Source organism: Amblyraja radiata, chromosome 21 (assembly GCF_010909765.2).
Source record: "Amblyraja radiata isolate CabotCenter1 chromosome 21, sAmbRad1.1.pri, whole genome shotgun sequence".
NCBI lineage: Eukaryota > Metazoa > Chordata > Chondrichthyes > Rajiformes > Rajidae > Amblyraja > Amblyraja radiata.
In genome coordinates, this window is record NC_045976.1 from 12,762,202 (window position 1) to 12,790,191 (window position 27,990).

General features: G+C 43.9%; 1 protein-coding gene and 1 long non-coding RNA gene across 7 annotated transcripts in view; one reads left to right on the top strand and one right to left on the bottom strand.

Annotated features, from left to right (window-relative positions):
* cald1 (caldesmon 1) overlaps positions 1–27,990 on the bottom strand; it is a 186,699-nt gene that overhangs the window by 105,637 nt on the left and 53,072 nt on the right. For 3 of the 6 annotated variants that reach the window (XM_033039564.1, XM_033039559.1, XM_033039566.1), the window contains exon 2: positions 21,065–21,170. The exons of 1 other annotated variant lie outside the window; for it this stretch is intronic. The gene's annotated coding sequence lies outside the window, so the exon portion shown is untranslated. Of the gene's footprint in view, positions 1–21,064; positions 21,171–25,374; positions 25,380–27,990 lie in introns of all 6 variants that reach the window. 2 more of the 6 variants (XM_033039560.1, XM_033039561.1) reach the window with 2 other exon arrangements.
* On the top strand, positions 863–17,261 carry LOC116985119. Its single transcript, XR_004415208.1, has 3 exons — positions 863–875; positions 2,067–2,074; positions 17,058–17,261. It is a non-coding gene; the product is annotated as an uncharacterized LOC116985119 (long non-coding RNA).

The window sequence follows — 27,990 nt, forward strand, 5'->3', positions numbered from 1 at the left end:
GTCCATTCCCACTACAAATGCTGCCTGAACCGCTGAATTACTCTAGCAACAGGGAGGTCAAGGTCCTTTTACAACATCCAATTCAGACTCCACGACTGCAGTGTTGTTATTGTGAAAAAGTGATAAAATAGGACCTGCGCCACATTCATATTCTCTGTGTTCTTTCATCTTGTCCAACATACCAGGGAATCAATAAAAGATTTGCCACACAGCCATAAAAAGTACTCCCACGTTGAAATTCTGAGAAATCATTAAGGAGCTAAAGTGGCGATTGCATTCATTCTACACCTTCATCACAGTACCTGGCCGGCTTTATGTTGACACCAGGAGTGAAGATCCACAGACTGGAACAAGTTGCATCCAAAGTGCAGGCATGTTCACAACCATAAAAATTAAACAGGAGGTATCAGCTTTTAAATATAAATCTGACAGAAGTAGTGGGAGAGTCTAGAACTAGAGGTCATAGCCTCAGAATTAAAGGACATTCTTTTAGGAAGGAGATGAGGAGAAATTTCTTAAGCAGAGGGTGGTGAATCTGTGGAATTCTTTGCCACAAAAGGCTGTGGAGGCCAAGTCAGTTGATATTTTTAAGGCAGAGATAGATAGATTCTTGAATAGTATAGGTGTCAGAAGTTATGGGGAGAAGGCAGGAGAATGGGGTTAGGAGGGAGAGATTGACCAGCCATGAATGAATGGCGCAGACTTGGTGGGCTGAATGGCCTAATTCTACTCCTAGTCCTCATGACATGACCTTAAGGAGGTAATATTAAGAGAGGCGTAGATATGGTAGACAATCACAATCTTTTTCACAGAGAGGAAATGTCAAAGACTAGAGGGCATAGTTTGGAGGCGAGAGGGGCAAAGGGGGTGGGCCTGTTTCTGCGCTCTAGAATGCATCTATGTAGAGTAATTGAGTCATACAGCGTAGAAACAGGCCCTTCGGCCCAACGTGCCCATGTTGGATGTTACTGTAGAGGCATCAATTTATACAGCGTAGAAACAGGTCCTTCGGCCCAACTTGCCTACGCCGACCAACATGCCCCATCTACATTAATCACACCTGCTTGCGCTTGACCCATATGCTTCTAAACCTCTCCTATCCCTGCACCTGTCCAAATATTTTTTTAAATATTGTGATAATATCTGCCTCGTCTACCTCCTCCAGCAGCTTGTTCCAGATATCTATTGAATGTTTCCCACCTCATCTTAAACCTTTCCTCTAGTTTTCGATTCCCCTACTCTGGGTAAAAGACTGTGCATTCACCCTATCTATTCCTCTCCATGATATTATACACCTCTATAAGACCACCCTCATCCTCCTGCACTCCATGGAATAAAGTGCTAGCCTGCCCAGCCTCTCCCTATAGCTCAGAAGTTCTGGTCCTGGCAACGTCCTTGTAAATTTTCGCTGCACTTGTTTCAGCTTAATAACATCTTCCTATAGCAGGGTGATCAAAACTGAACACAATAATCAAAGTGCAGTCTTACCAATGCCGTGTACAACTTTCACGTAACGTCCCAACTTCAAGCCTTAATACCCTGATTGTTTTATTTATTTATTTTTATTTATAACCTTTATTTAACCAGGAGAAGTCTCATTGAGATTAAAAATCTCTTTTACAAGAGAGTCCTGGCCAAGACAGGCAGCAGCACAGTTCCACAGTTACAGACAATAATTTAAAAAAAAACAACAGAGAACATATAAATAGAGTCACAGTCAGAACATCATCAAACAAAGCATGTACAGACCGAAGAGCCCGCTTCAACATCATTAAGAAGGGATTTAAATCTGTTTATAGAAACCAGCTCCTTAAGTTTCAGTTCATTCTGCAGCTGGTTCCATGCGAAGGGAGCAGCATAACTAAATGCCCTTTTCCCCAGTTCAGTACGGACTTTAGGTACAGTTAGTAAGAACAAGTCCTCAGAGCGGAGCTGATAAGTTCCTGTGCTTTTTCGAATTACATACTTCTGCAGGTATGAAGGAAGAACACCGAGGATAGTCTTATAAATAAGGATATGCCAATGATGGAGTCTGCGGGTGGACAGGGCAAACCATCCAACTTGAGCATACAAAGTGCAGTGGTGCGTGAGGGTTTTAAAATTAGTAACAAATCTCAGTGCTCCATGGTAGACCGTGTCCAAAGACTGTAGGCATTTTGAAGATGCATTCATATATAAAACATCACCATAGTCCAACACAGACATAAACGTTGCAGCAACAAGTCTTTTTTTGGCTTCAAAAGAAAAACAAGATTTGTTTCTAAAGTAAAAACCTAATTTTATCTTTAGTTTTTTCATAAGTTGCTGGATATGAGGTTTAAAAGAAGGCATTCTTGGAAAAGACTTAATCTAACGGAGCCTGAAAAGATTGTAAAGCTCACTGGAGCACACATCAAAGCATTCAAGAATTACACCCTCTAAAGACTGTTTTGCACAAATTATTTTTAAAAGTAAGAATTTCTTTTTTACAGAAGGGGATTCTGTCAAATATGAAGCACAGTTACAATTGTAAGATTAAAAATAAAAGCAATTTCCACTTTAGATAGCAATCTCCCATAAATATTAATATAATTATATTGGTATTAAAGGGACACAAAGTGCTGGAGTAACTCAACGAGTCAGGCAGCATCTCTGGGGAACGTGGATGGGTGACATTTCGGGTCCTTTTTGCATGGGTCATCCTTTTTCTCCAGAGATGTTGTCTGACTCGCTGATTTAATCCAGCACTTTGTGTCCATCTTTTGATAGTTACTTCAGCACTTTGCAAAGAACGTTGAATGCACCATTGAGCAATTACCTCCAATGTTGAACCGAAAATCAGCTTTAATATCTGGGTTTGGGCAAAGCATTGCCACAGACACTAGGATGAAGCGACAATGTGGGCAGGAGAACCAACAACCCAGTGCTGATGCACATATTTAACCCAATCCTCATATTTTCTGCCAAAGGTATAACATTTTTAAACTAAACTCTTGAGTTTCCCATCATGTATCAAATAACATTTCAAATCCACAGCTGTGCAAATTTCTGCAAACTTGGCTCAAGTTTAGCACTGATCCCAAACACTGAACTTTTGTACTGTACTTCACTGCGAAATCCAGCTTTTTAAAAAGTAATGGCTCCACTGGGAGAATGGGTATCATAAACATATTATGTCATTCTCAGTTAAAAGTTGGTGTAGCCAACCTTACCTTAACTGACTTTCGCAAGATTTAAAACTTTAGTTTTAATGACACCGAGTTGGAATCTTGAGGGAACATTTTTTAAGTTCCATTCCACCACCACTCCCTCCCCACCCCCTCACCCCGATCCCCACATCTCACCCCAGTGGTGTCGTGGGGAATTCAGCACCTCGTCCATTCAATAAAGTCAATGGGCGAAAGATTACAATGTACAAAGCTTCCCATCAGTCTCGTCTTGCTGGAGAAATGTTTGCATTCTGAGCAGCGCACTCCCCCAGCCTTCTGAAGTCCCATCATTTTCTTCACTAGAGGCGTATTTTCTTGAGATGCTGACCCTCAGTGCCTTGCCTGTTCTTAAACGTATGTGACTGTGAGTCACATTCAGCTGGTCGGCCCTTTGGTTCATTGAGTCATTCTTGAGACTGGCAGAGGTCTACATTTTCTCATGCTCATTCTCCATAACCCTTGGAAGCATCAAAGATGAAATCAGCGGATGACTGGGGAACGCTAGTGGAAGGTCACCCCATGTGGGAGTGTGGAACTAATGTTAGACGCATCAGTCTGGTGGCGGTCTGAGAATGCAGGAAGCTCTTGCACAAAAACCCCACCGACCTGCTCATCCAACGATTCCACCAGCTTCAGCCTGATCCCACCGCCCCAGTCACACCATCGCCACCCACAGAGACCGCTCCCTCCGCAAATCCTTGGTTCACATCCCTCCCCACCCAAACCACCCCTTCTCCAGTTACTTTCCTCTCCAACTGCAGGAGATGCAAGACCTGTCCCTGCGCCTCGTCCCACACATCCATCCAGCGACCCCGGCAACCCTTCCAGGTGACACAGAGGTGGGTTAGATAACAAGTTAGGATTGTTACTGAAGAAATGTCCTGGCCTGAAACGTCACCTCTCCATGTTCCCCAGAGATACTGCCTGACCCGCTGAGTTACTCCAACACTTTGTGTCTCTTTTCACTGTTATCCCACTTTTTCCATCCACTCCCTACACACCAGGGGCAATTTACAGAGGGCCATTTAACCTTTGGGACATGGGAGGAAACCGGAGCACACGGAGGAAACCCACACAGTGACAGGGAGAACGTGCAAACTCCACACACAGACAGCACCTGAGGTCAGGGTCGTACCTGCTACTCTGGTGAGGTAGCGGCTCTACCTGTTGTGCCACCGTGCCACCCATGAAACTCCCATTTCACTGCTTGCCACTCTGTGACTGGGTGAATGAAGAGGTTTCAATTTTTTTTTGAAGATAAATATTGATCTCCTACTCCATAATCCATTGCTAATCCTTCTGCCCCAAGACCCTTCCCTAATAAATAAGACGACCACAATTGATCACTCAACACACTCTCAGATTTACCCTATAATTTTAGTTTAGTTTAGATATACAGCACAGAAACAGGCCCTTCGGCCCACTTAATTCATGCTGACCAGCAATCCCTGTACACGAGCACTATCCTACACACACCAGGGACAATTTTTTACCAACGCCAATTAACCTACAAGCCTGCACGTCTTTGGAGTGTGGCAGGAGGCCGGAGCACCCGGAGAAAACCCACGCAGTCACAGGGAGAACGTACAAACTCTGTACAGGCAGCACAAATAAACAGGATCGAATCTGGGTCTTTGGCGCTGTAAGGCAGCAGCTCAACCACTGCACCATCTAATAGTTTTCTTTACAAATGGAATTTAAAAAATAAGCACTTTTATTTTGAAACATATTAATTGCTTTCACCATGAGTCATGGTGTTGGGAAATAGAGTGGGAAATGAGGCATTGCACAACAACCAAATCTGTGTAAAATCACATTGCCACCAAAAGGAAGATAAACTTTGCAGATGTCAGTGCATTCATTTCCTTTGCAAAATTCAGACGGAGATAAATTACATTTCAGAAACTTTAAATAGAATAATAAATAGTTATGAATAAAACCCATGTGGGCTTCCATCTTCACTGATCTAGGATGACATTAACTTGAGATGAAAAATGAACATATTTTGCACTTGGTTTTCAGCCACTTAATTGTTTAAAAATAGCGAAGAAAGGCCAGGCATAAATCTGTCCATGTTTTCAATCTCATTTACCCTTGCATTGCCTTTTCAGACAACGGTTGAAACCAATAATCCTGCTCTTCATCTTCTCACTGTCCCTGGTATTACCCGAGGCATTATTGATCCATACTTCACCCCAATTCAACTAATTACACAGAGTTTCTAGATGTAGCCCAGTCCGTCACACAGACCAGACACCCCACCATTGACTCCATCTACACTTCACGCTGTCTTGGAAAAGCAGCCAACGTAATCAAAGACTTGTCCGACCTGGGTCATTCCTTCTTCTCCACTCTCCTGTCCAACAGAAGATACAGAAGCTTGACAGTGCGCACCACCAGACTTAGGAACAGCTTCTGCCCCAATGTTATCAGGCTTCTGAACAGACCTTCCATAAGTTGGAGAACTGTTGATTCAACTCTACCCCATTGCAGACTTTGGACTTTGTCTCTGGAACTGATGTGCTACAAAGCTGAGAACTGTATTCTGCACGCTGTATCTTCCCCTTTGCTCTACCTACTGTACTTGAATTGATCCCGCACCACCCCCTCCCCAGGCACTTTCCCTTGCCACACTTGTCGATTTACCTCCCCCCTCGACTCCATTCAAGGACCCAAGCAGTCGTTCCAGGTGCGACAGAGGTTCACCTGCACCTCCTCCAACCTCATCTATTGCATCCGCGGCTCCAGATGTCAGCTGATCTACATCGGTGAGACCAAGCGTAGGCTTGGCGATCGTTTCGCCGAACACCTCCGCTCGGTCCGCATTAACCAACCGGTCCTCCCAGTGGCTCAGCACTTCAACTCCCCCTCCCATTCCGTATCTGACCTCGCTGTCCTGGGCCTCCTCCATGGCCAGAGCGAGCAACACCGGAAATTGGAGGAACAGCACCTCATATTCCGCTTGGGTAGTCTGCATCCTAGTGGCATAAACATTGAATTCTCCCAATTCCGTTAGCCCTTACTGTCTCCTCCCCTTCTCAGTTCTCCCTCAGCCCTCGGGCTCCTCCTCCTCCTTTTTCCTTTCTTCTCCCCCCCCCATCCCCCCATCAGTCTGAAGAAGGGTTTCGGCCCGAAACGTTGCATATTTCCTTCGCTCCATAGATGCTGCTGCACCCGCTGAGTTTCTCCAGCATTTTTGTCTACCTTTGATTGTATTGATGTATAGTATTATCTGATCTGTTTGGACAGCATGCAAGACAAAGCTTTGCATTTTCAGCACACGTGACAATAATAAACAATATCACCATTTTGTGTGGATCTTTCTGACTTTGTATCCTTACTCTTTGCAGGTTAAGCAATCACAGGCTTCTTTCCAGCTGTCTTACAGTATGAAAGAGTTTGCTTCAATGAAAAACCTGAAATAGTTACAGCAGACACAAAGTAAACATTCTCCAACCTCAGTGGCTGATTGCTTAAAAAGAAGGGAGCATAGCAGAACAAAAGGCTTTCATCTTTCTTCCTTCTCCACACTCTACACATAGGTAGTCTCCGTGGCAATACCTAATACTTAATCTCCCGAGGAAAAGTGAAGGGGTGGTTTACGGACTTTGCTCTCCCACCAAGAGTCTCGCATGCTGTCTGTAAGTATTGAAATTTCAATAATATTCTGGGTATGTTTTTCCAATCAGAAAACCAGGATGTGAAACCTCCAGTTTCAGTGTGATTTATCAACAGCCGAGACTCCCCTGAAAGCGCAGTTAAACAAATACTTCAATAGACTCTGGTTCCACAGATCACAGCTTAAAATGTTCATCTATTCAGGCTGTCATCCACAACTATTCCTCCTCATCACCAGGCACTTGATCCATAAAATGATGTGGAATATTTGACTATACAAATTAATTCCCATCTTTATTACCACTTACATTAATTTGGTTCCCATTACAAATCATGAAATGTTCAGTCAAATCTTCCCCTCTGTTATCAGCCTTCCACAAGCTAGGGTACTTTCCGACTCACCTCTACCCCATTGCGGATATTGGACTTTGTCTGTGGAACTGATGTGCTACAATGCTGAGAACTATATTCTGCACTCTGTATCTTCCGCTTTGCTCTACCTATTGTAGTTGAGTTTGGCTTGATTGTATTTATGTGCAAGGTTATCTGATCTGACTGGAGAGCATACAAAACAAAGCTTTTCACTGTACCTTGGTACACGTGACACTAATAAACTTAATTCTAAATCTAAACCCAGAATTAAATGCACCATTTGAGCAGTGTTACCAAAACAAAATCCTGCTAAGGCAAGAGGTAGTTGGCTTTAACTTAACTTAAATCAGTTGGTTCTGATCTGTTGCCCCCTAACCCAGTGAGGCTATTTGTGTTGTTACTTTCTTGCTCAGTGTCTTCTTCAATATTTCAACTAGGAATGTTGCTAAACCTATCAATGTTGTCTCATTTATAGACAATTCCAAAGTCAGAACAGTTTGAACTACTAGTAACATGGGGAAACTCAGGTAGACATTACACATTCTCTGGAACTCTAAACTATCCATGGCTATAGCTCAGAATGCCAAATGAATAAAATCTTCATGTTTATAACTCATAGGAGCAGACTTTAGGCCATTTGATCCGTCAAGTCCACTCCACCATTCAATCATGGCTGATCTATCTTTCTCTCACAATCCCATTCTCCTGCCATCCCTTGTATCCTTTGACACTCCTACTAATCAAGAATCTGTCAATCTGCACCTTAATAATACAGAATGACTTGGCCTCCACAGCCGTCTGTGGCAATGAATTCCACAGGTTCACCATCCTCTGGCAAAATTAATTCTTCTTCATCTCCTTTCTAAAGGGGCTGTCACACTTGGGCGACCCAATCCGCGAGTTCTGGCGAGTTTGCCCTCGACTCATACTGGCAGCTTAGTTGACACAAGGTTGTAGGAGGTCTTTGTAACTCTCCTTCATGCTCGATAGTCCCCGTGTACTCGAGGCCTCAGCTAGGTCACGGCGTATTTTTCAACATGTTTAAAAATGCCCGCGAGTGAAGAAAGGTCGCCATGGAAAAAATCGATACTATTTTTACTCGTAGGTTTAGTCGTAGTAGGTCGGCATGTTAGTCTTAGGTAATCGAGGGTAGTCGAAGATAGTCGTAGATAGTCTTCATCATAGTCGAAGAGAAGTCGAAGGAGATCGAAGGAGGTTGTCTTCACTCTCCACTATTCGGTATCCAATTTTCCCGAAGTTAGTTGTAGCTAGTCGAAGCTAGTCTTCAGCGCAGTCGAAAGAGGTCTTCAACATGACATTTTTTTCAAACTCTCCTAAACTCGCCAATTAGGTCGCAAGCGTGGGACAGCCCTTAAAGGTATGTCCTTTTATTTTGAGGCTGTCCTCTGGTCCTCGATATGTGACGGTTCAGGTCTTCGCCCACTAGTCTTTGACATTTCTACTCTAGGATAAAGATTCTGACTGTCTACCCTATCTATGCCTCTTAAAATGTTATAAACCTCTATCTAACCTCCAGCGTTCCAGAGGAAACAATCCAAGTCTGTCCCAGTGATTAATACCCCCAAACCCAGGCATAATTCTGGTAAAAACCTCTTCTGCACCATTTGCAAAGCCTTCACATCCTTCCCGTAATGGGGCATCCAGAACCGCACGCAATACTCCAAATGTGGCCTAACATATAAATGTGTCCTATAAAGCTGCATCACAACTTCTTGACACATACTCAATGCCCTGACCTATGAAAGCAAGTATACCATATGCCTTAATTACCTCTCGTTTTCTTGTGTCACCACTTTCTGGGAGTTATGGACTTGGACCTCAAAAATGGGGAGAGAGATGCTGAGTTCCTCCCAGCACTTTGTGTTTTACTCAAGATTCCAGCATCTGCAGTTCCTCGTGTCTCCATGCCTTTAGTTAACGCCGTTATTTAATGAAATATCTTAATTCTAGCTGTTTGCCGAGTAATTGTGAGCAAACTTGAAATCGATATGGAACTGCAAAATTAATCATAAGTATTATATTTGGGAAATGTGTATGAATGTTAGGAATGTCAGTAGGGCATTGGTGCGGTCTGGAGTGATCCCCTAGAGTTTCAGAGCGATGATTCAGGCAACTTGCAGCCCACGGCATTTTGGGATATGTTTGCCAAACCAAACAAAACTACTTCGGAAGAATTTCAGAACGTCATAAATTGAAATATTATTCATCAATCCAACAAATCAAACATCTTTCGATACGCTCTGTAAGCTGCTTTCAGGAGATTATATCAAAGATCCTACATAGAACACACAACCATACAACACAGGAACAGGGCCTTCAGCCCACAATGTCCATGCCGAACACTATGCCAAGTTAAACTAATCCCCTCTGCCTGCACATCATCCATATCCATGCATCTTCTGCATATTCATGTGTTTATCTAAAAGCCTCTCAACTTTGTTTTATTTTTTGGTTTCCAGCAAACATTAGCTAACATTCAGCGAGTGCAAAACAAATTGGCTCTTGGAAACCAAAGAGAATGTCAACACAATTTTCCAGCTGATGCTGTTTAAGGTGATACTCAAGTCTAAATGACTTATAGTGGTGTATAAAACCATGAGGGGAATAGATTGGGGTGAATGCACAGAGTATTTTACCCAGGGTAAGGAAATCAAGATGCCAAGGACATAGGTTTAAGGTGAGAAGAACAAGATTTAATAGGAACCTGAGGGGCAACGTTTTCCACACAGAGAGTGTTGGGGTGTATCGAACAAGCTGCCAGAGGAGGTAGTTGAGGCATGAACTATAACAACATTTAAAATACACTTAGATAGGTATATGGATATGAAAGGTTTTGAGGGAAATGGGCCAAACGCAGGCAGGTGGGACTAGTGTAGATAGGGCATCTTGGTTGGCATGGACGTGTTGGGCTGAAGGGCCTCTTTGTGTGCTGTACGAGTCTATGAATTGACGAAGGCTGCACAAAGGAATAATGTAAGTGAAGTATAAATTCTGAAATATAAATTAAATATAACCAAGGGGGTCTTATGATATGAATTAAGCTTTTGCAATAACAATACACAGTACATCTCCTTCCAAATCCTATGCATTTGGACAAGTTAAGAGCTGCCCATCGGTGAGGCAGAATGCAATAGCATAGAGCTATGTTTGATAAGAGCACAGATTGGATAATTTGACACATTTCCAGCTGCCATGGATTCACCCTGGTATGTAAACTGTGAAATACATTGGGTGGATGGACCAACTACGGTTAGATTATATTGATGCAAGAAACTCTATAATGGGAAAGTTTATCAGCGATTCAGGCACAAACATGCAAACCATCCAGGATTTGTTTATCTCCTTGCATGAGTTCCAAGATTGAAGTTAAATGCCAGGGAAAATAAGTAGATGAGAGATATGTTTAGTCCATTGCTCCTTGAAAGTTGTCATCAAGATCCTACGGGATTCACTATGCCAACTTCAATGGTGGTATGCTGGTCACCCATTCAATAACCTTTTAGGCCTGTGACGGACCAACGAAGAAATTAAGACCTGCAGATGCTGGAATCTTGACCAAAACACAAAGTGGTGGAGGAATTTAATGGGTCAGGCAGCATCTGTGGAGGGAATGGATAGGCAGTGTTTGGAGCGTTAGAGTTCCACTGCAATCATCTGGAACTGCAGATGCTGGTTTTCAAAAATAACATAAAGTGATGGAGTAACTCAGTGGGTCAGGCAGAAACTCCGGAGAACATGGATAGGTGACTATTCGAGTCTGACGAACGATTCCGATTCACATTGTCACCTATCCATGTTCTCTAGGGATGTTGACTGATCCACTGAGTTACTCCAGCACTTTTGTGTTTTTTTAAAATAATTTATTGTTGATTCTCTCCCCTGGAGGGGAATTCTCATTCTCATGAGGGGAATAAATAGGGTGAAAGTATTTTACCCAGAGTAGACGAATCAAGAACCAGAGGACATAGGTTTGTGAGATGGGAAAAATGTAATAGGATCCGAGGGATAACTTTTTCAATCTAGTGGATTTGGTGGCTATATGGAAAGAGTTGCCAGAGGAGGTAGTTGAGGCAGCTACATTAACAACATTTCAAAGATAATTGGACAGGTATATGGATAGGAATGATTGAGAGGGATATGGGCCAAACATGGGCAAGTAGGACTCACGTCGATGGGGCAACTTGGTCAGCATGGACTAGTTGGGCTGAAGGGCTTGTTTTGCACTGTATTATTCTGACTATGACTCTATTAAATACTTCCTTTGTGAAACTATTAACAATCGTATTACCCGAGATTGATTTTTACTTTGAAGATTGATGCACTGTTATTTGTCTATGATTAACAACCCGTGAATGGATTGTAGTTCTGAGAAACTACAGGTTGCTGCAACTTTATTGCCATTGGGCATTCAAAAGATGAAGGGACCATCTCCAGTTCAATGTGTTCACACCTCTCAGAATCTGACTGAAGGCGCTAAATGGTCTATTCCAATGTGGAATCTTCTCAGCAAGCTAGTGCATAATAAAGGGCCTGTCCCACTTGGCCGTCAATCGCGCTCCATTTACGCGACCTGCTAGCGTGTGGGTAGCGTGTGGGTAGTGCATGGGTAGGACGGGACGGGCGCATGGAGTGGTGTGGAGGAGTGTGGTGTGGTGTGGAGGAGTGTGGAGTGGCGTGGAGGAGTGTGTACTTCGTCCTGCACAAAATATTTGCGTAAGTGACAGCCAAAGTGGGACAGGCCCAAGACCCTGGCGCGTCTCACCTCCAACAGCAGTAGAAGCAGGCAAGCGATCGCCGAGCTCGGCCTGGGGCTCGGGGCCGTTGCGGATCTGGATCCGCCCCCACTCCTACTCCCAGAGCGGGGCGAAGATGATTGGAGATAGACACAAAACGCTGGAGTAACTCAGCGGGACCGGCAGCATCTCTGGAGAGAAGCAGTGGGTGACGTTTCGGGTCGAGACCCTTCTTCAGACTGAAGAAGAGTCTCGACCCGAAACATCATCCATTCCTTCTCTCCAGAGATGCTGCCGGTCCCGCTGAGTTACTCCAGCGTTTTGTGTCTATCTTCAAATGACGTCACACTCTGCAGACGGCTGTGCGGACGCATGATGAGGCGGGCGACCGTCGCACGTCAGTCACTACGGGCCTGTCGCATAAATGACGGCCAAGTGGGACAGGCCCTTAAAGGTGTAAAAACAAGGAACCGCAGATGCTGGTTTACAAAAAAAGACACAAAGTGCTGGAGTAACTCAATGGGCCGGGCAGCATCTCTGGACAACATGGATAGGCGACGGAACTCCAGGGCTTTGCGCCTTGTTTAGTTCCATAATAAAGCCTTGGCTCTAGGTGTTAAGTAAAACACCTTACACAGCATGATGCACTGGCACTAAAGCAATCACGCCAACTCCTCTTCATTCATTTCTCAGCAGAGTTTGTGACTCTGTTCAAACAGAGATGTAACCATAGTGAAGGTATCCCAGTGCCTCTACTTTGGTAAACGACACCAAATATTCCACCAAACTTCGACAGATTCACTGTAGAATGTATCCTGGCTGGTTGCATCACGGCCTGGTATGGTGATTCTAATGCACAGGAACGCAGGAGGTTGCAGAGAGTGGTGGACTCAGCCCAGTCGATCACAGGCACAGCCCTCCCCACCATCAAACGGATCTACACCAGCCGTTACCATCAAGGATCCCCAGCATCCGGACCAGGCTCTATTCTCGCTGCTACCGTCGGGCAGGAGGTACAGAAGCCTCAAGTCCCACACCACCAGGTTCAGGAACAGCTACTTTCCATCAGGTTCTTGAACCAACCTGCATCACCCTAATCCTACCTCAACAATGGAACACTAGGCACCACCCCAGCACAGATGCCTTGTTTTTTTGCAGAGTATTTTTCTTTTCACTATCTTGCATAATTTTATGTATAATCTGTGTCTGTGTGTTATCCGAGTCTAGGTTCCTGTGATGCTGCTGCAAGCAAGATTTGCATTGCGCCTGTACTTCACCACACTTGTGTAGGTGACATAAACCCAACTTGACTTGATTTGTCTTGACTGAGCCAAGAAAATTGCGGCTTCCATTGGCACCCTTAGTATAGTTATTGGCACTTGAAAGGTAAGAGTTTGCTTGCTGGAGAGAATATATTTATAGAATGTAAATATAGAACATAGAACAGTACAGCAGAGGTTGGCACAGTGGCACAGCGATAGAGTTGCTGCCTTATGGGCCTGTTCTACTAAGGCGATTTTTTAGGCGACTACAGGCGACTGCCGAAAATTTTAAACATGTTGAAAATTTTTCAGCGACAGTGGCGACAATTTGGGCATTCGTAGGTTGTCGCCAGGCTAACGTGGGTTGTCACCAGGTGATAGGTTGTCGCCAGGCTAACGTGGGTTGTCACCAGGTGACGTAGGTTGTCGCCGGTGCTGACTTCAGTAAATTCCATTGTCTTAGTTGCTGGCAGTCGCCTAAAGAAATCGCCTAAGTGGGACAGGCCCATTACAGCGCTAGATACCCGGGTTCAATACTGACTACGGGTACTATATGTATGGAGTTTGTACGTTCTCCCTGAGACTGTGTGGGTTTTCTCCAGGCGCTCCAGTTTCCACACACACACTCCAACTATGTACAGGTTTGTAGGTTAATTGGCTTCTGTAAATTGTAAATTGTCCCTAATGTTTGGGATAGTGCTAGTGTACGGGGGTGATTGCTGGTCGGCACAGATTTGGTGGGCCGAAGGGCCTGTTTCAACACTGTATCTCTGAAGTAAAGTAAAGAAATGTTGAAATAAACTCAAATCACGGTTCACAGCTCACAACAGCGCTCAAATCTTTATGAATATTACGAGACTTCAGGAAACTCTGTGTTTTCTGGCCTGGGGTCTCTCTCAATTCAGGGAACACTGATCAATTGTTTCTCTAGGTTTATGGTGTTTTGTTTGTAAGTATAGATCTGCCAATCCACGTTAGACATCAACCACCTCCCTCCAAAGCCAATTTCCTGTTATATATTTAGTCGCCAGGCTGGATGGATCGCAACCAGCGTTGTGTAAAGACCACTTGCAGTCGGATGTGAGATGTTGTGCAGAGGAAAGAGCCAGGATTTGCACTCACTTGCAACAAGAAAGCATCAGCACTAGATATTTCTTTATCTAGGAGAACGTATTGACATTACAAATTCTACAGGGGCAGCACAGTAGGTGCAAGCCGGTAGAAATGCTGCCTCATAATACCAATGATACACACACTCACACACGCCCGCACACATATATATCGACACAAAAAGATGGAGTAACGCAGCGGGTCCGATAGCATCTCTGGAGAAAAGGAATAGGTGACGTTTTGGGCCGAGACCCTTCTTCAGACCCGATCTCTAAACTTTCGGTTCGGGATACATGACAATAAAACGCTCTTAACTCGACCACTCCCCTTCAAGGTCACACACTTTATCAGCACAGTGTCTATATCCTGGAAGTCTCTCCAAAGTAGCACCGAGGGAGTACCTTCAATCAGAAGGACTGCAGTGGTGCAAGAAGTCACTTCACCACCAACGTCAAGGGCATTTAGGACCATAAATACTGGCTTGGCCAGAGATGCCCAGAATTCACACATCAACACCATTAAAAACAGCAGAACTGGAAGGAGAACCAAAGTCAACTTTACAATCTAAAGTGATATAGGCTCCATTCACCTACACACACGTTTGCCTCTTTCAATCTAAAATAAGGTCTGCTTGTTATAAATATGTAAAAAAAAAACAGATGGCCCATTTATGATCGCACGTTGAAATGAATGCTATTAAAAAACTGTGACGAATCACTGTTTTTATTACGTAAGATGGACATAAGAGCAGTCAGCTTTCTAACAAGCTTGTTAAACGTCTGGCAATTAACAGAAACATAAACAAGGCAGGTTTTGTGAATCAGGGCCCTCTGTAAATTGCCTCTGGTGTGTCGTGAGTGGATGAGAAAGTGGGATTAGATAGAACTGGTGTGGACAGGCGTGGACTCGGTGGGCTGAACGGCCTGTTTCCATGCTGTATCTTTAATCAAAAACACCTTTTTTTTTCTACATTTAAAGCAGGATGCTAAATGAATAATTTAAAGAAATAAATAATTTCTTTAGGCAGAGGGTGGTGAATCTGTGGAATTCATTGCCACAGACGGCGGTGGAGGCCAAGCCAATATATATTTTTAAAGCAGAGATTGATAGGTTCTTGATTACTAAGGGTATCAAAGGTTCCGGGAAGAAGGCAGTAGAATGGGGTTGAGTGGGAAAAGTTGGTCAGCCATGATCGAATGGGGGAGCAGACTTGATGGGCCAAAAGGCCTAATTCTGCTCAAATGTCTTCGGCTTCTTTGATCTTATGAAAGTTGTATTGTCCACTACTGAACAGATCGCAGTCTTGTAAATTTCTTGTTCATTCTATTTGCTTTTTTATACCCTGCCTTTATGAAAAAAAAATGAGAAGACCTTAAAAGTACTTTCAACGAATCTGCCAATTGTTTGAATTTAATCCTATTAAGGTGCAATTTGACAAAAGCAGAGGTGTCAGATTTCTCTCTGCACAGCTGGAAACTATTTTGTAGGTCTCCACAACGACAATTTATAGCATTATTAGGAGGCTGCCAAGAGCAGACCACACATAATAACTGTTATGCTGTATACGTTTTGAAAACCAACAGCAAAATAACTGTTTTGTCAGGAGGGATTCACTTCGGGATTGCCGTCACATGCCACGTGCTCAGTGACGAACTACAATCATCATCCTCTCCAGAAGAACAAACTGCTGTGGCCAAGGGCAAGGAATGCAAAGGAAGATTGAGGGGGGATCTTATAGAAACTTACAAAATTCTTAAGGGGTTGGACAGGCTAGATGCAGGAAGATTGTTCCCGATGTTGGGGAAGTCCAGAACAAGGGGTCACAGTTTAAGGATAAGGGGGAAATCTTTTAGAACCGAGATGAGAAAAACATTTTTCACCCAGAGAGTGGTGAATCTCTGGAATTCTCTGCCACAGAAGATAGTTGAGGCCAGTTCATTGGCTATATTTAAGAGGGAGTTAGATGTGGCCCTTGTGGTTAAAGGGATCAGGGGGTATGGAGAGAAGGCAGGTACAGGATACTGAGTTGGATGATCAGCCATGATCATATTGAATGGCGGTGCAGGCTCGAAGGGCCGAATGGCCTACTCCTGCACCTATTTTCTATGTTTCTATCTATGTTTCTAAGGTGAATGTGAAGGTGATTGTTCAGAAGGCATTAGAGTCACAGAGACATACAACAAGGAGACGGTGGATGAGGTAGTGTCACAGAGACACATACAGGACATAGATAGTTGGAGGGGCTGGTGGAGCAGAGGAACCAGGGACTCTGATGAAGGTGTCGGACAGGTTGGGAAAGGGGGCAAAGAAGTGATAAATGGAATACTTTGCATCGCAAAGTGTGCAGGCATGTACTTTGGTCGTAGGAATAAAGGCATAGACTATTTCCAAACTAGGGCGAGGATTCAGAAATCGGAGGTGCAAAGGTTCTTGGGAGTGCTGGTGCAGGATTCCCAAAAGGAATAATTTGCAGGAAGTATTGGTGGTAAGGAAGGCAAACACAACATCAGCATTTATTTTGAAAAGACTAGAATATAAAAGTTGGGGCCTTATAAGGCACTAGCTGGACCGCATTTGGAGTATTGTGAGCAGTTTTGAGCCCCACTTAGGGATATGCTTGCCTCAGAGAGGGTCCAGAGGAGATTGAAGAGAATGATGCTGGGGATGATTGGGTTAACGTGTGATGAGCATGTGATGGCTCTGGGCCTGTATTTGCTGGAGTTTAGAAAGATAAGGGGTGAATCTTACCGAAGCTTACCGAATAATGAAAGGCCTGGATAGAGTGGATGTGGAGAGGATGTTTCCACTAGTTGGAGTATCTAGGACCAGACGGCTCAGCCTCAGTATAAAAGGACGTACCTTTAGAAAGGAGATGAGGAGGAATTTTTGTAGTCAGGGGTATTTAATCATTGGAATTAATTGTCACTTAAGGCTGTGGTGGCCAAGTCATTGGGTTATTTTTAAAGCGGATGTTCTTGATTAGTAAGGGTATCAAAGGTTATGAGGAAAAGGGAGAAGAATGGATTAAGAGCAAAAGATAGATCAGACAGAATTGAAGGGTGGAGTAGACTCCATGTCAAATGGCCTAATTCTGCTCCATTGACATATAAACATGAAACAGGGTCTTTGGCTCAACCGGCCCCGTCGACAAGGATGTCCCATCTACACTAGTCCCACCTGCCGGCATTTGGCTGGTATCCCTCCGTATCTTTCCGATCCCTGTACCTGTCCAAGTATCTTTTAAATGTTGTTATAGTACCTGCCTCAACTACCTCCTCTGGCAGCTGGCTCCTTACACCCACCACCCTCTGGGTGAAAAGCCTGGTCCTCAACATCTTTCTCCTTTCACCTTAAACCTATGTCCTCTGGTTCTTGATCCCCCTTCCTCACTGGAGAAAAGTGCATTTACCCTATTTGTTCCCCCTATTATCTAATACACCTTTATAAGATCATCCCTCATCCTCTTGTGCTCCAAGGAAAAAAGTTCTAGTCTGTCCAACCTCTCCCAATAGCTCAGGCCCTCAAGTCCTGGCAACATCCTCATAAATCTACTCTTGAATCTTTCCACCTTACTTGAACTGAAACTGAACTGAGTTAATTCAAGATTCAAATTCCCATGGATCATTGTCTCTGGAGCCTAATTAAAATCATCTTAAATAAATACCCTGATAAATACTCTGGGGTCACCTGTTGTGAACCAGCCGTCAGCAGACTCTACCATTGTCCGTTCAGTTCCTCCTGACACGACAATGTTAACTCATCACCCTGAAGGGGTCCCCTGGCCAAGCAAAGCCCCCCACACCGTCATCTATTATTTCCGTCGAACAGGATGATTTCATCAACCTTAACGTTACTGGGATATCATATTCACTGACTGCTGCTGCCTTGAAGATACATTTGCAAGGTAGTTAATATTCCTCAACGAGACATTTTTTAGTTTAGTTTAGAGGTACAGCATGGAACAAGCCCTTTGGCCCATCGAGTCCACGCCGACCATCGATGACCCGTTCATATTACTTCCATGTTAGCCCACTTTTGTGTTCACACCCAACACGCTAGGGGCAATTTGCAGAGGGCCAATTCACCGACAAACCCGTACCCATCATCTTCAGGACGTGGGAGGAAACTGGAGCACCCGGAGGAAACCCATGTGGTCACAGGCAGAATGTGCAAACTCCACACAGGCAGCACCCGAGGTCAGGATCGAACCAGAGTCGCCGGCGCTGTGAGGCAGCAGCTCTACCACCTGCACCACAGTGCCGCCCACCATAATTGTCTTTATACGAAACTTATAGTATCTTCCCATGTCACTGTCTCAGCATTGAGTATAGAACAGTACAGCACAGGAACAGGCCCTTCGGCCCACAACGTCCATGCTGAACATGATGCCAAGTTAAACTGATCTCTTCTGCCAGCACGTGATCTATATCCCTCCATTCCCTGCATATCCACGTGCCTATCCAAAAGCCTCTTAAACGCCACTAGTGTCTCTGTCTCCATCACCCCCCCCCCCTCCTCCTCCTGCTGGTTCAGGCACCCACTGCCCAATGTGTAAAGACCTTGCCCCACACAACTCCTTTAAACGTTGCCCTCTCTGCCCGAAAGCTACCTGCTCTGGTCTTTGACATGTCTACCCTTCGCACCCATAGTGGTAAGATTTTAAAATGCCAACTCCTGCAGATAAAAATGGCACCATAAGCACTTTTTCAAAAGAACATTTTGGTAAAAGTAAATGAGAGATTTTCTTCTCTATGTACCTTAATTTTAAAAAGAATGTCAACTTTTAATTTATTTTAGAGATACTGCACGGAAACATGCCCATCAACCCACCAAATCTGCGATCACCTGTACATAAGCACTATCCTACAATCTAGGGACAATTTACAATGTTACTTAAGCCAATTAAGCTACAAACCTGTAGGTCTTTGGAGTATTTTAACTTTAAACTATTTTAACAATTGATTTTTCCTTTGTTTCCCATTGTCAGGGGAATTGTGGATTTGCAATGCAATGTGTAAAGATGTCAGGTTTAATGTAGGCCCTCTGAAACAGGAAGTTATTGCCACAGTCGTCTCCTGAGGATAAACTCAGGGTCAAGCTTTCTCACCGCACTTCTTGCCAATCCCTCCGTCCAGCCCATCCACAAGAAGCTAAAGCACAACAAACTCTTTCCCATGGTGCACAAGCCTGGACAATCATCACCCCACCTCCCTGCATGTTTCTGCAACATCTGGCTTCGTTGGGATGATATCTCAGCATCCTGCCCTTTGATGCAGTCTGACTCATGGCTTCCTCTTGGTAGATACAAAGGAGACTTAATTCCATCTCTGTAAGTGTAGTTTTGTTTATGTATTGTCACGTGTACAGAGATACAGTGAGAAGTTTGTTCTGCATACTATCCAGTCAATTCATCCTCTACGGGCGGCACGGTGGCTCAGCAGTAGAGTTGCTGCCTTACAGTGCCAGAGACCCAGGTTCAATCCTGACTATGGGTGCTGTCTGTTTGGAGTTTGCATGTTCTCCCTGTGACTGCGTAGGTTTCCTCCAGGTGCTCCGGTTTCCTCTAACATTGCAAACACGAGCAGGGTTGGAGGTTAATTGGCTTCCGTAAAGTATCCCCAGCGTGTAGGGTAGAACTAGTGTAAGGGGTGATTGTTGGTTGGCGCAGACTAGGTGGGCCGAAGGGCCTGTTTCTATGCTGTATATAAAAACTAAATTAAACACGCAGGAACAGCACGGAGAGTCACCACGTTCCAGTTCCATCTTGCAACTTCTGACAAGTCCGATCATGGCCCAAGGAGAGGTGCGATTCCTTCTTTCCTCACATTAAGGCCCGGTGTCCAGGCGACACTGGATGGGTGAAGTAGGGGTCAGCCTGGCCCAACGCGATGCCGTCAGCTCCTTCCACCGCCGCTTGGTGCAGCTGCCGCGGGGCTGCGCTCGATCCATTCACTCACCCGGCTGCTGTAGGGCATCTAACGGCCGCCACCACCAACACCATGATATCAGACCCTTCCTCAGCAACCCCCTTCATCTCTACCTCAGCCTCACACCCAGTCTTGTACATGTGATTGTACACGATCCAGTGTTCACGCAATGCCCTGAAATACATTCCTTTCCCCAGACAACACCACCTAGAAACCTTATCAGCGACTGCTATTTTTACCGTGGATGTGGCCTTGCCTTGTGCAATTTAATAATGTCTTTGTCCAAAAAGCTTTACACTGTATCTCGGTACATGTGACAAGAATAATAACCTAAACTAAATTAAACTAAACTAAACTACAATAAGAGAGATAACGTTTGAAAAACTAACTGATTGTATATTATAAACAGGGAACTGCAGGTGCTGATTTACACACAAGAACACAAAGTGCTGGAGTAATTCGGTGGGTCAGGCAGCATTTCTGGAGAACATGGATATGTGACACCACCTCGCTGCGTTCTCCAGAGATGCTGCCGGACTCGGCGAGTTACTCCAGCACTTTGTGTTCTTTTGATTGTATATTATGCTTTGATTCCAGGGTTGATAGGGCTATGTTAACACAAATAGTTTTACATCCCTTGCATGTTAAATAAGTTGCAGTGTCTTTCCCAACACACATAACATATAGCTTATAGTTGCAAACAATATTGAGTGTCAGATTGAGATGAAGGCTTATATAGTTCATTGTAGACTCTGTAGGTAAATGAGTTTACAAAGGCATCAAGAACCTATGAGGGAAGGCACTATATAACTCATGTCTTTGAGTGTACTCACAGAGGTTATTGAATGGTCAACTCTGTCCTTGTTGATCAAGCGCTGCCCTGCTTCCCACTGCAGAGATCGGATTCACATACAATCAATCCACGTGCTTGCGGTATCTCTGGGGAAAGATTAGGCAAAGAATCCTCATTAAATATGATACAACTAGTCAGACCATGAGATCATAAGACATAGGAGCAGAATGATATTGATTCAGCTCCGCCATTCGATTGAGGAGCAGGCAGGAGAACGGGATTAAGAGAGAAAGATAGATCAACCATGATTGAATGGCAGAGTAGACATGATGGGCCGAACGGCCTCATTCTGCTCCTATCACTTATGAACATGATCATGGCTGATCTGCTTTTCCCTCTCAACCCCATTCTCCAGCCTTCTCCCCGTACCCATTGACACCGTTACCACAACCTGAAACCTGCAATCAGCAACCTATCAATCTCCACTTTAAATATACCCAAAAACTTGGTCTCCACAGCTGTCTGTGGCCATGAATTCCACAGTTGCACCACACTATGGCAAAAGAATATTTTGAGTAGCCTTACTCCTCTAATTAAATCATGTCTTGTACTGAAACTTTGCTCTAAGGGTGGAAGAACAAATAAGGCCGCATATTTTGAGACATAAGGGACTGCAGACACCAGAATCTTGAGCAAAACACACATAAAGTGCTGGAGGAACATAGCAGGTCAGGCAGCATCTGTGGAAGGAATGGATAGGTGACATTCGCAAGAATTTAATTGTTCCATTTCGGTACATCTGATAATTAAAACACCCTTGACTCTCTCTTGACTCAGGCATAAATGGTTTAAAGTGACACTAACAAGAGAATCAATATTGAAATCATCAATGGACACAAAGAGCAGGAGTAACTCAGCATTCCCCCTTATTAGGTGACGTTTCGAGTCGGGACCCTTCTTCGGTTTGAAGAAGTGATTGAATGGTCAACTCCACTCTTCTTGATCAAATGCTGCCCTTCATTCTGAAGATTATAAAAAAGACAAAAAGTGTTGGAATAAGTGGGTCAGACAGCATCTCGGAAGAACATGGATAGGTAATGTTTCGGGTCAGAAACCTTCTTCAGGCTGACCCAAAGCATTGTCTGTCTATTTCCTCCACTGATGCTGCCTGACCCGTTGAGTTCCTGCAGCACGTTTTGTGTTTTGCTCAAGAATTTAGCATTTGCAGTTCCTTGTATCTTCCTGTATATGTTGATAGGCTGGTATTTTTTATTGACTATGGATGTAGAAGCATAGAAAATAGGTGCAGGAGGAGGCCATTCGGCCCTTCGAGCCAGCACCGCCATTCATTGTGATCATGGCTGATCATCCCCAATCAACAACCCGTGCCTGCCTTCTCCCCATATCCCATAGATGTCTGGGTGTCTTCATTATAATTACCATTATATTTTGTAATTTCAGAAACAACAAGTGTTCATTTTGTTAAATAATTTAATTTGTTAATTTATTAATTTGGTAATCTGTCAGTTGTCCAGAAAGTATTATTTATTGCATTGCTGTACAGTTAAGGCTGTGACACAGACTTAGCTCAGTTTGTGCAGTTTAATAAAATGGAGACTTGGCATTAAAATATAAAATATAGGAATCTGCAAAACACTATCCCTTTCAAAATCATAATATTGAAAGATTGCAACAGCTCCCTAATCTGTCGAATGTTTGTCATTCTGTCCTTGCCTCACGAGTTTTAGCGGAGCTTTGAAGTTTTTATGTCAACTGGTCCAAATATGTAGCAAATATGCACTGTGGTTTATCCACAGGTTAGTGAAGAGAATCTTAACTAAACTGTGATAAGTTTGTTCTTGCACAACTTAAACAACCCGATTTTAAGACCAATTGCTAAGACGAGTTACTACAACCTTTTGCCCAGGGTGAGGGAAATCGAAACATGAAGACAGGATTTAATACAGACCCGAGAGGCATTAGCTAACATTCAGCGAGAGCAAAACACATTAGTTCAGGGAAACCAAAGTGGACGTTAACACAACTGCCCAGGTGATAGACACAAAATGTTGGAGTAACTCAGTGGGTCAGGCAGGATCACTGGAGAAAATGATGCTTGGGTGATACTTTCTATGGGGATACCTCTAAATCACATAGAGGTGTATAAAACCATGAGGGAAATAGATTGGGTGACTGAGTCTTTTCCCAGGGAAAGAAATCAAGAATCAGAGGACATACTGTAGGTTTAAGGCGAGAGGCGAAAGATTTAATAGGAACCTGAGGGGCAATAACTGGCAGGTATATGGAACAAGCTGCCAGAGGAGGTAGCTAGGGCAGGTAGTATAACAGCATTTAAAAGACATTTGTACAGGCACATGGATAGGAAAGACTGGATTTGTGTAGATGGGGCATCTTGGTCGCAATAAGCGTATTGGACCATGTGAAGGCAGCACTGTGGCATAGTAGGTAGGCTTGCTGCCTCACAGCGCCAGAGACCCAAGCTCGATCCTCACTGTAGGTGCTGTCAATGTGGAGTTTGCACGATCTCCCTGTGAAGGCGTGGGTTTCCTCCCACATCCCAAAGGCGTGCCGGTTCATAGGTTAATTGGCCCTCTGTAAACTGCCCCTAGTGTGTAGGGAGTGGATGAGAAAGTGGGATAACACAGAGCTAGTGTGAACAGTGATCGATGGTTGGCATGCACTCGGTGGGCCAAAAGGCCTGTTTCCATGCTGTATCTTGAACCTAAAAAGTTAACATTGAGGGATTGGGTGGAGAAATAACTGGAAAAATAGGGAATAATTCAAGTGTGCCAGTTCCTGCATTAGATGTTCCCAATGCAGTCCTCAAGCCCAGATGCAATGTTAGTAGCCCAAAGAAGTAGCAAATGGAATACAGCATAGCAATGTGTACGGTCATGTACTTTGGTAGAAAGTATAAAGGCGTAGACTATTTTGGTAAATGTGGAAAGGAAATAGACTTGGGAGTGCTGGTGCAGAATTCCCAAAAGGTTAGTTTGCAGATTGAGTTGGTCATTGGTTATTTGAGGCCTAGTCATTGGGTATTTTTAAAGCAGAGATTGATAGGTTCTTGATTACAAAGGGCACCAAAGGCTACGGGGCGAAAGCAAAGGAATGAGATTGAGAGGGGAAATTAGATCAGCCATGATCGAAAAGTGGAGCAGGCTTGATGGGGTGAATGGCCTATATCTGCTCCTATATCTATGTCTTATGTTTAAAATATTGAAATGAAAAGTATTCCAACATTTCCTTGGGGGAATATGTTCCTACAGACATTTACGCAGTTTAAAAGACATTTGGACAGATATTTGGATAGGAAGGGTTTAGAGGGCTATGGGCCAGGTGCAAATAATGGGACTAGCCCAGAATACCAACTAGGTCAGCCTGGACAAGGTGGGCCGAAGGGCCTGTTTCCATGCTGTACAGCTCTGTGACTGTCTGTATCTGAGAGAATATTGCTCTATGAATTGCCAACTCTATTTCTTCTGTCTTTTGTTCCCAATCTACGTATTAAAATGCACGTGGCATCCAGCAAAGTAGTTGCGTTTAATTTTATTTTAAACCAGCCTGGTTCTAATTTCCTGAACTAACTGAAGAACATCTGATAGCCTCGAAATATTTACGATATTTGTGCGTCTGGAATAAGGATATGTAACATGTGAAAATGCTGCTGTCATGAAATAATCATTTACAATATCATATCATTGTGGTATGATGAACTGCCAAACTGAAGCATTGGCCAATTTGAAATTCTGTCATAGTTGCGAACAGCACTGAATTATAAAGGAACAAGTTCTGCATTCAGACTCAATCTCTCAGCTTGCACACACTTTCAGGAAAGTGAGGGTCATGTCAGAGTTCCAGAATAAAGTTAAACATGGAACAGCACAGCACAAAGAGGCCATTCGGCCCACAATGTCCGTGCCAAGCACAATGCCAAGTTAAACCATATCTCCTTTGTCTGCATGTGATCCATATCCCTCCATATCCATGTACCTACCCAAAGGTCTCTTAAACACCACCATCATATCTGCCTCCGCCACCACCCTTGGTGCATTCCAGGCAACCACCACCCTCTTTGTAAAAAAACTTGTCCCGCGCATCTCTTTTAAACTTTGATCATCTCACCGTAAAGCTAGACTTAAAGCATTGTGTCTATCTTCGGTGTAAACCAGCACCTGCTGTTTATTCCGTCACAAAGCTATGACCTCTTGTCTTTGACATTTCTACTCAGAGAAAAAGGTTGTGACTGTCTACCGTATCTATGCCTTCTCAAAAACTTTATATACTTCTACCCGGCATTCCAGAGAAAACAATCCAAGTTTGTTCAACCTCTCCTCATATTCACTGTGTCAATAGGAAAAACATCTTCCAGGAAGTGTAATGCCTTGAACAGGCATTGCTGTAAACATTGACTATTTAGTATCTACACAGGTTAAAAAGTCCTTCAGAAGAGTTTTAGTTTAGTTTAGTTTAGTTTAGAGATACAGTGCGGAGACAGGCCCTTCGGCCTGCTGAGTCCACACCGACCAGCGATCCCCCCCCCCACACTAACACTATCCTACACACACCAGGGACAATTTACAATTATACCAAGCCAATTAACCTACAAACCTGTATGTCTTTGGAGCGTGGGAAGAAAACGGAGCACCCAGGGAAAACATCACAAGATGGTCACAAGGAGAACGTACAAACTCCGTACAGACACCACCCGTAGTCAGAATCGAACCCAGGGCCTCTGGCACTATGAGGCAGCAATTCTACTGCTGCGCCACCGTGCAGCCCATTTTCTGTCCTTTCCCTAGTCCATACGTTTTATTAATCATAGTTAGTCATACATTATACACCAGAGGTCACATCATACTGACTTGTTATTCCACTTAAAGAGCCCAACTGACAAGCAGAACACACTGGGAGAGAATTCAGATCAAATTTTCCAAGGTCTGTTGCTTCCTATGAAGTGGAATTTTATCCATCTTTTGATATCTCAGAGTGTCTGGTGGTCTAGACGGTAATTGCTAGCAGCCATGGAGTTATTGAGGTCAAACACCTTGAAAACAGAATTGAAAATGGAATGGGATGAATATCCATGTTAGGCTCGAAGCCGTCGCAAAAACGTCACAGATTATAACGCGAGTAGCAATTTTTCTAAAATCAGGACGTTCGTGTTTTCAGGGCCTCCCGTAATGGAAGCAGAGATGGTGAACTCGGGCATTGACGAGGAGAAATTCTTGCTGCAGATTCCTGATGTGTGCCCTGTGGAGCAAGAATTTGTAACATCTACCATTTGTGTGCATGGGAAAAAGTAATGCATTCCACACAATTTCCAGAGGCCACACACAAGGTTTAAATCCATTTTCCCCATTCATTAAAGTACATTTTAATGCAGACTCTGGCAGCACATAATAGTTTGATTTAGGACAAATGAGCCAGCATGAGGCAGCTTTTTCCCCTCTGTTGTCAGACTTCTGAACGGACCTTCCATAAGGTAGCGTTCTGTCTGATTCACCTCTACATTGTTTGCACACAGAGGGTTGTGGGCACATGGAACGAGCTGCCGGAGGAGGTAGTTGAGGCAAATACTATAACAACATTTAAAATACATTTGAAAAGGTACATGGACAGGAAAGGTTTAGAGGGATATGGACCAAATTCAGGCAGGTGGGACGAGTGTAGATGGGTATTATTGGTCGCAGGGGAAGATAGGCCGAAGGGCCTGTTTCCATGCAGTATGATTCTATGACTAATTTGAGGACGGACATTCTTGCTATTGAGGGATTGCAGCGTAGGTTCACGAGGTTAATGCCCGGGATGGCGGGACTGTCATATGATGATAGAATGGAGCGACTGGGCTTGTATTCACTGGAATTTAGAAGGATGAGAGGGAATCTTATAGAAACATATAAAATTATTAAAGGATTGGACACGCTAGATGCAGAAAACATGTTCCTGATGTTTAAGAATGAGGGGTAGGCCATTTAGTACTGAAATGAGGAAAAACATTTTTACACAGAGAGTTGTGAATGTGGAAATCTCTGCCTCAGAAGGCAGTGGAGGCCGATTCACTGGATGCATTCAAAATAGATTTAGATAGAGCTCTTAGAGCTAGCGGAATCAAGGGATATGGGGAGAAGGTAGGAACGGGGTACAGATTGTGGATGATCTGCTATGATCACATTGATCATATGCTGGCTCAAAGGGCCAAATGGCCTACTCCTGCACCTATTGTCTATGTACCTATGTATGTATCTAACTGTATTCTTCACTTTATATCTTGTATCTTGTGCTACCTATAGTACTTGAGTTTGACATGACTGCATTTTGTACAGTATTATCTGATCTTATTGGATAGCATGCAAGGCAAAGCTTTTCATTGTACCTCAGTGCACGGGACAATAATAAACCTAAACCAGCAGCATTAAATGTTGCCCTTTTCATACTTTCAGCCAGGATGACAAGCTTTAAGTGGGATCATCCAGTGATGGGTCGTACATTCAAATGCCCGTAAACTGCTGGTCAAGATATAGCCTGTGTCTACACATATACATTCCTTCACTTTTGCCTGCCCCGTTCATCATCAGAGGCAGCTGTGGGCGACATTTCTGTGGGCGAAACCTGAACGGAAACCTCTGGAGACTTTGCGCCCCACCCAAGGTTTCCGTGTGGTTCCCGGAGGTTGCAGGTAGTGGAAGCAGGTAGGGAGACTGACAAAAACCTCCGGGAACCTCCGGGAACCGCATGGAAACCTTGGGTGGGGCACAAAGTCTCCAAAGGTTTCCGTTCAGGTTTCCTAAGTGGGACAGGGGCATTAATGATTTGAGATGTGATTGAGTAGGAAATAGTGAATGGATAGGAAATGTTTAAAGGGATATATAGGTGACACAAGTGGCAGAGCTCAGTCTCCAACATGATAAAGGAGCTTAAACTTATACTTCATCCACCTACCTA